Here is a 13,616-nt window from a genome sequence, read left to right as displayed (position 1 = left end):
AAATTGTCTTAATCTAAAAGTTTTCACCAGACCCGCGGGATCTTTAACTCTACTCAGATTTCTCTTTTATCTCACGGTATCATCACTGCATATCTGAGCTTCAAAAATGGAGTTGAGTCCCCTGCAGTTTATGATAAAGTCGACGACCAGACGGACGACTGTGTCGTGATACTTTTTTTTTTCACTCGATCGCCATATTTGTTTATAATAGGATTTTCTATCAACGGCCTGTGTCCACCATTCAAGCAGACAAAAAGAACAGAAACGCTTATAAGCAACCGTTGAAAAGTCAAAATGTGTGTACTTTTCGTAATCCCCTTGGGTTTTGACAGCATTTTGAGTACAATCTAAAGAAAATGGAAACGACAGCACTGTATGTGTTTCAATGCAACGCAAGTGGTCTGAACACATTCCCTCAATACATACTAGTGCATATCTGCTAAGTTTAAATATTTGAGTCCAAAAGTACTATTACTATTGTTGCCCAGTGTCTCTTTGAAGTGACTGTCTGGGACCTAAACTGTTCTAGTAATGGGTTTTCTTTATCTAGCAAGACAACCAACATTTTCTATACTCCCAAGTCGACCCATTACCGAGTTGCCCCTTTGATCTCTTTTTGTTGTAAAATTTAACAGTTGCTTTAAGCAAATTCATCTAAAGCATTATCAACACGGAAATACGGAAGACACGCAATGTATGTATGTATGTATGTATGTATGTATGTATGTATGTATGTATGTATGTATGTATGTATGTATGTATGTATGTATGTATGTATGTATGTATGTATGTATGTATGTATGTATGTATGTATGTATGTATGTATGTATGTATGTATGTATGTATGTATGTATGTATGTATGTATGTATGTATGTATGTATGTATGTATGTATGTATGTATGCATGCATGCATGCATGCATGCATGCATGCATGCATGCATGCATGCATGTATGTATGTATGTATGTATGTATGTATGTATGTATGTATGTATGCATGCATGTATGCGTGTATGTATGTATGTATGTATGTATGTATGTATGTATGTATGTATGTATGTATGTATGTATGTATGTATGTATGTGTGTGTGTGTGTGTGTATGTATGTATGTATGTATGTATGTATGTATGTATGTATGTATGTATGTATGTATGTATGTATGTATGTATGTATGTATGTATGTGTTTGTATACATGTTTGTATATGTTATGATCTGTTGCTCATGAAAAGATGCTGCATTGAAAAGAAAACCATGTAAAATTATATTATGTGAAGTTGTATCGCGGACTTACTCGTCTCAATTTGCACCATGCACGATCTAATCCCCTCTCAAATACCTTAGAACCCCCCGCTCAGTATAAAGTCCAACTTGAAACGTATATTTCAACTGCAGACATAGTAGAACTCCTTGAAAACGATAAAAGTTAATACTGGTATGTTGACGTCTTTGAGAAGGAAACCACTGATATAACCACGTATAGACTGACAACTGCGATTTAACAGATAACAGATAGATACCATGGATACCATAATGTCTCATCACTAGTAATGTATTACATCACATATTAAAGGTACAGAAATGAATAATGTTTGTTAAAAAAATAATCTAGATAATGATACAAAATGGAAATTGTATAAATATGTGAACTAGGTAGTTCAATATGAACTGTTTGTGTTATTAATAACCGGGTCTTTCTTGGTCTAAGTATTTACGGCATATACGATTCAGTAGTTTGTTTTGTCATCTCTTTATCGTCACTACTAGAATTGAATATGGTATCCGAAATATTCTGTATTGGAGAAAACATTCGTCTGCTGAAAGGTTTTCAAAGAATTGTACATATGTTTCTTTTAATTTACAACTTGTTATTTTTCAGAATACCTGAATTTATGGACAGCATGTGCATGCAGTGGTCTTTTGAAAGGTTTTGAATAAATGGCATATTTCTCCATGTGTTGTTCTTTTTTCATTAGTGAAGTTTTGAGAATGAAACGCAAATTATAACATTTTGTTCTCTCACTACACGATTCAGGTGAATATTAAATAATGTGAACTATTTTCTTCACTTCAAAATCTCTAAATTAGACGAGTGTATGTTTGTTATAAATTGCTTTCGACGTAACTTAAAAAAGAAAATTGCAAAATCTAAGAAGGTCTATCATGTGTTGATAATCGACATAATGGTCAATTATGTGTTGCCAATGGTTACATGAAATATATACAGTACCGGGTTTCGTGTATAGACATTATGTTACATATTGTGATTTCCCCCGTTTTTATATACTAGTATATAAGTACAACAATCATTCAATTTAGAATAAAACCAGATGTATTGTGGCTTCGTAATTTAAAAAAAAATTAAAAAAACTTGTAAATTCATTTTGAATTGTCAAAATTGTCCTTTTTTTCTCTTCTTTTTTCTTAGAATTGTGAGATACAATTGTTTACACGTTACATTTGTAATTTTAAATTAAACTGTAACTATATTTTTTTTAATTTAAAATTTAAGCTTAAACTGAAGTTTCTCTGATTGTTGAGACAGAGAACGGGGTGTAATTAAGGGTTAGCCTCGTTGTGAATAGTCACCGAATGCGATTTAATGTACCAACATCTAAATTAGAAACGAAAAGCGGCCTCTTTGTTCTTCTGGTGAAATATCATCATAACATGGACTCTATTCACAATCTCCCGTCCAATTACCCTCTTCTGTAATAGCCGGTTACTAGGGCACTCCATGAAACATACATACTGGCTCATATTTTATGCACATCGCATTGAAACGTATCGACAAGGAAATTTATCTCTACTTCTAGACTTAATTTTGAAGGGAAATGGAATATATATGAAGGTTCCCATAAGACACTGAAATGAACACTTCTAATGTGAAGAAATATCTACCCCTCCATCACGGATATGTCAATGTCTTCGATTTTTACCACTCAGGAGGGGCACCACAAAGACATGCCGACCGACAAAAGGTATCTGATTTGATGCATTACGATTAAATGTGTTCGTTCATACTTTAAAAGGTGTAAATCAAACCGTCTTGACACGATTAAGTCCTGATATGTTAGAATACTAAAAACTAACATTTAGTATCAGTGTCGGTGTAACTTTTCACGTTTTCTGCCACAAATTGCTTAAGACAGATTGACCTGACAAAAAAACAATGGGACACATTTATCAACAAAATATATGTAAGACCAACGACTGAACGGGCTTGGTCAAAATACCAGCCAAAATGATAACATGTAGATGACGTGTCCAAGGCCGGGGGTGAATACTCACAGCTGTGGGGGAATACGGTGGAACAAATAAACAACAAACGATCCACACATGTACGCGCAGTGAAAGTACGTATGGGGTGTCTAGCTTGCAACTGTTATTAAAAAGATCGAAATCTTGACAGATAGAACGAAAATCCCACTAAGAATGTATTTAAATTTTCAAAACAAATACCAAATTTATTTTTCTGTGTTTTCCTATTTGTATCGTTTATGGATTTCAAGAGTTCAGATTAACTTAGTATTCGCATAGATTGTTAACTGCAATTTCCTAGGCCTTGCATCGACGCTAATTAGTTGCTGCCTTTATTAGAAAGCTTTACCTCCCGCCGACTTCCTCCAAGCCCGCTGGCCATGTCACCAGAGTATCGCTTACAAAGCTACGGTATTAGACTAAGCCAGAGTCATCGACACTTCTTGATATATTCGGGGACATCACAACGGGGCGACAGCCATGGATCACTCTACACTAACGTTACATAAACATGAATACATATATGTATGGTTAAGAATTGTCTAAACCTCACCCATTGCAGTTTCCACCTAATTTAACTGACTAAACATATTATCGCCTACGAAAACACGAGATCTAAATAAAAGACTTTGCGGAGGAAAGTTAACAACAATGGGGCACACCCGCAATCAAAAGACTGTGTGCCAATTTTACTCGAGAAATTGTCCACCCATATTTCAGCGCTAGCGTTGTAGAGTAGCTCAGTAAATCCACAGCTATATTTGGATAGTTGTGTTTTCGGCAGAGGTTTGGACAGGGCTTCAAAATTCACAAACACTTTAATGAAAACTTTCTCTCAACACACATAACATCGTACCTTTGTAGTTTGCTGAATGGACGTTAGCGTGACTCTGCAATGTCTTTGCCTTTTCACAAGGCGACTACAAAGAAACCCATTCAGGACTCAGACCTGACAGAAGTGCTCTTACACAGGATTAGGTCGTGAATTAGACCCTTGTAATTTACTAACATATTGATGGGGGATAAAAGACCACAAGTTTTGTGTCGAAGATTTGGATTCGTTATTTCAAAACCCAAAATACTTCCGATTGTGTGCCGTGAATTAAAACGAGTTTGTGTGTTTTATTAGGCAAGGTGACTTGACTGTTCTCGATGTTAGTCTGTGCGAACACACTTCCCTACAATGGCAGTTAACTTTTAACCGAACCCCAGACAATGACTTAAAAACAACCACTTAAAACGAGAACCCTGTGATGGTACGGCCGCAATAGCAAGCCACCATACAGTTATTTTCAAGGTCGGTGCAATAAAGTTGTGGTCATCAATTTCAAATCAGAAGGTTTTAACTCGGGGAGTGTTGCTGATTTCAGTGGAATTCTGTGGTAGACAGTATATCGCTATATCGTAGTGATTCACTGTAATAAGTAAAATAACAAACATAACGGTGGAACTTGAACAGAGACAACTTACGTAATTCTAAGATATGAGTTTTGATCGCTGATCATTTTGTCCACTCACCAAGTAGCAGTTTTTTGTAAGACATCCTCGCTTGTTGTGTACATTTCTATGTACATTTACTGCATAAAATGACGGTAATATTCCAAGAAGTTGTAAGAGACGCAGACATTGATATAATGCTTTTAAAAAAACATAGCATTTCCGGTTGTATATTTCCTCCAATCTGCACCATAATGGTTTGGTTGGAACAGACACCGTGTACCGATTTCTAACCTTGTAATGTTGACACAGGTACCGTGCTTACACACCTACAGATGATAGCCCCGATAAGGGTCTTGTAAGTAGCCGTCTGTACAACAGTCCCCGGTGGTGAATTTCTCAAAAAAACCCGCACTATTGTATCTACCAGTGTAAATGTCATTGAAATCGACACCGCATGCTCAGCTGCTAGAAAATGCAAACTCGGTTTTTGAAATTCAAAATAACGTGCGCCTGTTTGTTGTGAACGGTTCATGGATGGTCGCTTGCGTAGTGTGAAAATTTCGGTGAATTGATATTGAGGGTCATTTTTTTAGAGGCGGGGATCGTATTACGTTAAGGTTGACAGGAGAAATGAAAGATTACTGCCGATGTCACGGTGAGTCCTTAAGGGGATTTCTTGACGTTTAGCGCGTTTACTCGTGGTAAGTGGTGTCAGACAGTGTAATTTATCATGTTTAGACACTTCCCGCCAAAACAGAAACGAGGATGATAACGCGACACGTTTAGGTACGTTGAAATCTTCTGTCAGTGTCACAATGAAATATACATTCTTTCAAGTCATACAAATTCTATTTATAAAGTTTTCACAGGTGTGTGAAACTGATGAATTTTTGACTCCGTAAAAGTGTCATTACATTTCTGGTATGTATTCCTTAGAAATATGTATACACTCGAGGTACGTGTGTAAATCAGATGTCTCGATGAAATGTACATTTTTTAAGATGTACAAATTCTAGCTAGTTTATCCATGCTCGAGTTTTCTTTTTAGATGTGTGATTTTGGTATTCGGCAAAAATATAAAAATGTCTGTTTCCGATAGCATGACTTCAAAAAACAAGGTAAGTAGGTCTGAATTTTATGTTATTTATTTTATTTTATTTTGCTGTTGAGAAGTTGCTTGAATCCTAAGACAAGATACTCGTTGATTACAATACTTCTATGATAGTTTAAGGAGATGTAAAAGAAGTAAATGAAGACAATTGTATGTGAAGTATACTGTTAAACACAATATACAGATTGTGCTGTATGATTGGACTTGAAGTCTTGAAAGACCTTATTTTTCTGGATTAAGATTTTTGATAAAAACTGACACTTTGGCAAGAAAATTCACACGGAAATAGAAGTAAATTCTCACCGTTTCATCTTTTGAATGTAAACATTATTTAGGGTTGATCTGGTCATTGGAAACATTATTTTTTATCAGGTATAAGAAGAATGAGTCTATGGAAGTATCAATCTATTAAAGTCGCGTATTTTACAAATATGTCTAAATATGTTTAATTGTTTCAATTTTACCGAAACCATTATCGATAAATCCGTCGAGTGTCCCTCTTTTATTTCAGCTGCGACAGTGAAACGGAGATAGTATATTATGTAACGCTAATACTGTGACAGAGGATAAAAAATAGAAATTAATTATTCATATGAATTACACTGTTATAAACGCATTGATTGCAAGAAAACCTTACAGTTTGATGCATTGTTACAGTGACCTGTTAGAATGGATATCTCTCTCTCTCTCTCTCTCTCTCTCTCTCTCTCTCTCTCTCTCTCTCTCTCTCTCTCTCTCTCTCTCTCTCTCTCTCTCTCTCTCTCTCTCTCTCTCTCTCTCTCTCTCTCTCTCTCTCTCTCTCTCTCTCTCGTAAATGTATATCTTGAATCCTCTTTCACATGAACAAATAAGGCAAAGATCTCAAGTCTTGAAACATCGCGGACAAATCGAAATAATGATGGAAAATATAACAAGTTTATGTTTGAGAATGGGGATAAAGATATGGGGCAGGGTAAGAATAATCTGAAAGTCATACATTGTACGGTTACAGACAACAACTTTAACGAAATGATCTATGATGAGAACTAGGATACCAAGCTCAACAGGTACAAGGGAAAATGGAGAATATGAACATGATGAAGATCTCGAAAAAGAAAAACAAAGAAGTGCCATAATGAAACAAAAATTACTAACACCAGGATGTTAAATGACAGTTAGCAGAGAATAAAACACCCAACATTTTTGTTAATTTGCGCTGTTTGAACATTATTTAAACTTGCCTACGATACTGTACCGAGGACTATACAGTAGTGTATATACATACATATCGTTACAGTTTTAGTGATCACATATGCAAGTAACACGTGACTATAAATACCCATAACTCTCTAATACAGATATCAACACCATTTGCATATTTCTTTTGTTATTAATTGTAGCTATTTTGATTAACAATTATGAATATAGTTTAGTAGGATTGTCGTTCCGTCGTCAAAGGATTACTACGCATGCGCACTGTCTAATTCCCATCTCCTGTCACCAGTTCAGCGACTACACACTATGACAATAGCTATCGGTTGTGTTTAAGCTGTCAATTACGTTTTTGCATATCAGATTCTTTAAGATGAACATGGAATGAGATGATGCATAGACGCCTGTAAGGGAGATGGATATAGCTAGTTAGCTAGATGGATGGATGGTTGGTTGGTTGGGTGGGTGGGTGGTTGGGTGGTTGGGTGGGTGGGTTGGGTGGATGGGTGGATAGATAGAGTGAGTGAGTGAATGAGTGGGTGAGTGAGTGAGTGAGTGAGTGAGTGAGTGAGTGAGTGAGTGAGTGAGTGAGTGAGTGAGTGAGTGAGTGAGTGAGTGAGTGAGTGAGTGAGTGAGAGAAGGAGAGAGATGCAGACAGATGAAGACAGTGAGATCGAGATATAAATTTTAGAGAAAGGAAAAGAGAGGCAGACAGACATACATACATACATACATACATACATACATACATACATACATACATACATACATACATACATACATACATACATACATACATACATACATACATACATACATACATACATACATACATACATACATACATACATACATACATACATACATACATACATACATACATACATACATACATACATACATACATACATACATACATACATACATACATACATACATACATACATACATACATACATACATACATACATACATACATACAGAGCCAGTGAGAGCAGGGAGGGAAGAAGCTATCATTAGTCATAACGGATATATGCATCATCTTTTTTTCTGTCAATTTCTTTTAATCACACGTGGACCTGTTACAACCAGGGAAAGTAAACATATGAATTGGATTAATAACACTTGGCATAGCATATTGGAACAGCAGACTTATATATTACACACCATGGTTTGATAAAAACAGGTTTTTTTCTTCTTTGTAATTTAATACAGTTGTATGTTTTAACGGTAGCATTATTATCAGCACATTGTTGAATGTTTACACTCGATAGGTCCAATGATTAATAACAAAACGTTACACTCGACTGGCATACGAATTTCATTAGTGTATTGATATGAATGGCATATAAATTAATTTGTTGTTAAGGGTATTAATTTTTCAATGATCGATTTGTGTAATGGTGATGTAAATGATGTCAACGTTAGCCTACCGTGAACTATATGGGTATGGATTACACCATACTAGGTTGAAGCATTAGTTTACAGCATACTAGTAGTACAGCCACGGTAAACATTGGATTACCATTCTTTGTAGACGGGTAGAAGTGTGTCATATACATGTACATACATACATACATACATACATACATACATACATACATACATACATACATACATACATACATACATACATACATACATACATACATACATGCATGCATACATACATACATGCATGCATGCATGCATGCATACATGCATGCATGCATGCATGCATGCATGCATGCAGGCAGGCAGGCATGCAGGCAGGCAGGCAGGCAGGCAGGCAGGCAGGCAGGCAGGCAGGCAGGCAGGCAGGCAGGCAGGCAGGCAGGCAGGCAGTCAGACAGACAGACAGACAGACAGACAGACAGACAGACAGACAGACAGACAGACAGACAGACAGACAGACAGACAGACAGACAGACAGACAGACAGACAGACAGACAGACAGACAGGTGGAAGGGGAATGGCTGGCTGGCTGGCTGGCTGACTGACTGACTGACTGACTGACTGTCTGACTGTCTGACTGGCTGGCTGAATGAATGAATGAATCGATTGATTGATTGATTGATTGGTTGATTGATTGATTGATTGATGGCTGGATGGATGGATAGATAGATGGATGGATGGATAGATAATCGCGCATGGATGGATGGATGGATGGATGGATGGATGGATGGATGCTAGTGGATTTTTGTGTTTTTGTTTTAAAGTTTTAACATCAGTTTTGAATTTCTCACCCTCTCCCTTTGATGACGAAAGCCAAAGTAACATTTCCCAACGTGATCCCATTCCATTAGTAAGTGAAATATGTAATGCCAGTGATTTACCAATAATAGGTGAAATATGTAATGCCAGTGATTTACCAATAATCATGAAATTTGACAAACATTGGTTTTTATCAAAGAAAGATGAAAGTGAGAAATTCGTCAATACAAACATGATGTTATGCATGCCACGAACAGGTGTTTTATTGAACATTACCACATGGCCATAACTGTAGGAAAGTATTTCGTGGGAACAAACCATATGTAGGTTGGCTATGAATACAGTTACTGTAGTAATAGATAACAGCAATGTAGTTTTGTTTATTTGTATTCATTGTCAAACTTCTAGCATTTCACATGACAGTGTTAACTCACCCCGTCAATCAGTATAGTGACGTAACCGTGATGACGTAACGCAGCTGTTGTCGGTATACCACCGATCGATCTTGACATGTATATTAAAACTGCACTAGCTGCAACTCAACTGGGAAATCTTTTTGAAACTCTTTTGTTAGATGTAATGACTGTAACTCGTAATATTTCACACCCTGAACAGTATTGAATCATTGGGTAAACACATTTGTGTAGCAGTACACAGTAATTTGGTACAATAAATCCACTCGAGTTGATTTTTTGGGTCTGTATCCTAAAATTAGCGCCCCTAACATCATCATCATCATCACGATTTCAACCTGTTACTGCATTACATACGAGTATGTAATAAATGAACGCCTAATTAACATGTACAATGTCTACTTACTCTTATTTTATCCGTTTTCAGTGAATATATTGTTGGTTGTCTCAAAGAAAAATTAACTGTACTTGCACCAAGTGCAGTTTTAACACTTGCATGCGGGTTGTTTTAATCTCAGAACACTATTAAAAAAAACATTTTGTTGTAAATCCAATATCTTATTAGCTTAGCATTTATAATAGTTGACATTGTGTGTGTCAATGTCTGTGAGGCACGCCTTTACTATAGGTAATCGAATCCCAGGAATAAAGATTTGTGTAATGTCATATGTACATGTACGATATTGTTATATTGGAAGATTAGGACCTAAAAACAATTTTATGTCGGTCACCAGGATATTTTTGTCCATGGGCAACTAGAAATCAAGAAAATCACCCAAGATCAACATCACAACGACAAAGACACGTGTACCTGGGAATTTGACAATTTGAGCTAGTTTCCATACTTGCATCACAGCGTTTATTAGGATTGCCTTAGGATTGTGAACAATTTTATAAAATATTTTTGGCCTGTGAATCCCCCACCCCCGAAAGTCCTCAAGCCCCCTCGATATAAAATGGTGTACCCCTAAAATCACATCTCACTTGTATCACACAGTGATCGTCTAGCACTGCGACTTTTATACAGGTAAGCATACATGTATTTTACAGGCAAATATTCTCTCACTTGTGCGATGAGGATCGGCTGGGTGTGTTGTAGAAATTATATTACCAACATTTTATTTATCTCTATGAACATTTGAAAAGAATTTGCTTCAATAAACGCTCTATTTATTGTATGTTAACATCGTACCAGGTACATTTGTGATGTTTGTAATTGTGAGGTAGTTACCCTGGTATGATGTTACCCTAAATCATTCATTGACGCAGAATTCAAGAGCTACGTACACGAATTTTGATCCATAGTACTATAGAACAGCTCTCCAGCGCACGGTGCAAATATAAGTAAAGGTCGAGAATATTATCATTGACAAAGTAAATATTACAAAGTTTAAAATGCACTTGCTACCAGCAAATACCCGTATATCAGAAATAAAAAAAAACACAGAGAGAGGGAGAGAAATCTATACCTTTACTCATGTACTTTCACTATCGGTTTGAAATGCCCAAACTTTATTTTTGCCGCATGAGGGCGCTGACCTAAAACCCGACCTTGCAGCTGGTGTGTCCCTGGGGAGCTTCTGTGGTCAAAATGGCATTGAGTGGCGGGGTGGTGATGGACCCGGGGTGATTGGATTTTTAATGTGTTCACATTTTTTTTTAATATTGCAGTTTAAAAACACACCCAAAAACCTTTGGTTTTGCTAAGATCGGGAAAGCAGACTACCATACTATAGTAGTGCTAGTACTTGTCCTGCTTGCAGACCTGGTCTATATTACTGACACAACCCTAAGAATGGAGGGACAATTGTCAGAATCGAGTCCCGGATTACTCCGTATGCAAGCAGGACTAGGCTAGCACCAATGTGTGTCAAGATTAATTTCTTACTTACGCATATTCCGACTTTACTAGTAATAATGACTATTAAGGTTATTGGCAATCAGACTCAAGTATGTATTACAGGTTTTTTTGTAGAACCATACGACCGACCTCGTTGCCAAATTATTTACCCTTCCCTACGTCACAGTACACATCTGTGGCTGAATACTATCGCTGTGGGCTGTTTGGCTCCCGGGGTTTGGCTGCGCGTTGAGTTTTCTGAAAAGACAAGACTAATTCAACAACCTTACTCTTTATTACAGTAATGATATGGATGACAAGTTTGGTATTTATCTTGGATTTAATATTAGTTTCCTACTTCAAAGAAACAATATGAAACAATAGATTTGTCTGATTTGTACAAGTTTGTGTTTGTAACTCAAAACAGCTTTAAAATAAATAAATAAATAAAGTGTGTAAAAAGTTTGTTATTGTTTGAATTTGTGTTTACCCAAATCACTTTAGGTAAGTACCCGCGTTAAAAAGTTCGAACACATATTTTTTTTAATTTATTTTTTGCGATTATAAACCAGTTAAAGACTTGTAAGCTGTTTCGCGTTGTTTTTTAAAAAAAAGAATATAGTAAAGATGTTTTATTATTCAAAATTTCTCATCCCCATTACTATTTTAAGCCAAGAAATATTAATATAATTTGTGTCGAATAAAACCATGCAGAAAGTGATTACATAATTTCGAGGGAAAAAACTGAAAATGAAAGAAAAAACAACAATATCACAACTTGTCTAACAAAAACCACATGTTGGCAAAACTGACAAAGAAACATACAATATTCCAATTTGTGTCAAACAAAACCACGTGAAAAATTATTACCATAACTTCTGTTGGCAAAACCAACATAACAATGAAATATACAATACCATAACTTCTGTCGAACAAAACAGTGCTAAATTGATATCATAACTTCTGTCAAACAAAACCGTGTACAATTGATTACCATAACTTCTGTTGGCAAAACCCAAAAAAAAAAAATACAATACCGTAACTTCTGTCGAACAAAAGTGTAAAATTCATTATCATAACTTCTGTCGAACAAACCAAGGACCCTTCACGAAATTGATTATCACAACTTCTGTCGAACAAACCATGTAAAATTGATTATCATAACTTCTGTCGAATACCATTGTCACAGCATACATAATATATTCATAACAACTTTAATTAGATAGTATTACGTAACTCGCATCTCATCAATATTACACTTTGTATAGTAATCAATTATTCCTCCCCTTGTTACGTAACCATACTCATTAAAACTTAATTCTAATTTATCACTTCTACTGGCAACATACTGACCACTTTAATTTTCCCCATATTTTATCTGAAATGTGTGACGGCTGCTTGTGACAGTGTCAGTTTTGTGCTGATAAACGTTATACTATACTGATGTTTAAAGGCCAGGGATTCCATCCTGGGGTCTTGTATCATATCAGCTTCGTTGTGTATATGCTCGAGCCAATTTGATCGCACGTAACTTCCGTCATTGCTCTCAAAATGTGAAATGTACCCTTTTTAAAAGTTTCCTGTATAGTATGTATTGTATTAACGTGTGGTGTAACTATAGCACTAAACAGATATCCACCTTGAAAGTGGCCTATCATAATGCATTGCGTTTGATTTTTGATCTTAAACGTGATGTTAGTATCAGTCATAATTTTGTAATTAGGAATATCCTCAATTTTACTTCATTGCAACGTAAGTTGTTATTTACATTTTGTGAACGTTTAATGGACAGCAAGAATACTGTTATTTACAGTTGTGTACATTCTGATTCCTATTTCCATTCTAACTTTTGGAAACACTTTAGGTCGATTCTTTATTAGTGCTTTTTGTACTTTTTAGACTTTAATTTATGGAAGGTTTTCACTTCAGTGTTACATTTTAGTGCTTTTTCTTTTCTTTTTATTTGTATGGGCCGCTGGCCTGAAATAAAGAATAATAATAATAATAATACCGGGATTTTATGGGTCCATTCGTTTGTTCAGGAGCAACTTTTTCTCTACTCTATAGGTCTGCCAAACAATTGTTTTTCAGACCCAGATTTTAATCCCAATCTGGACTAGGCCTTTAACGATCTTGGCCGGGAATCTTGCATGGTAATTGCATTGTAT

Source organism: Glandiceps talaboti, chromosome 16 (genome assembly GCF_964340395.1).
Source record: "Glandiceps talaboti chromosome 16, keGlaTala1.1, whole genome shotgun sequence".
In the NCBI taxonomy this organism is placed as follows: domain Eukaryota; kingdom Metazoa; phylum Hemichordata; class Enteropneusta; family Spengelidae; genus Glandiceps; species Glandiceps talaboti.
The sequence above is the reverse complement of the archived record's forward strand: the minus strand, read 5'-3'. Positions refer to the sequence as shown.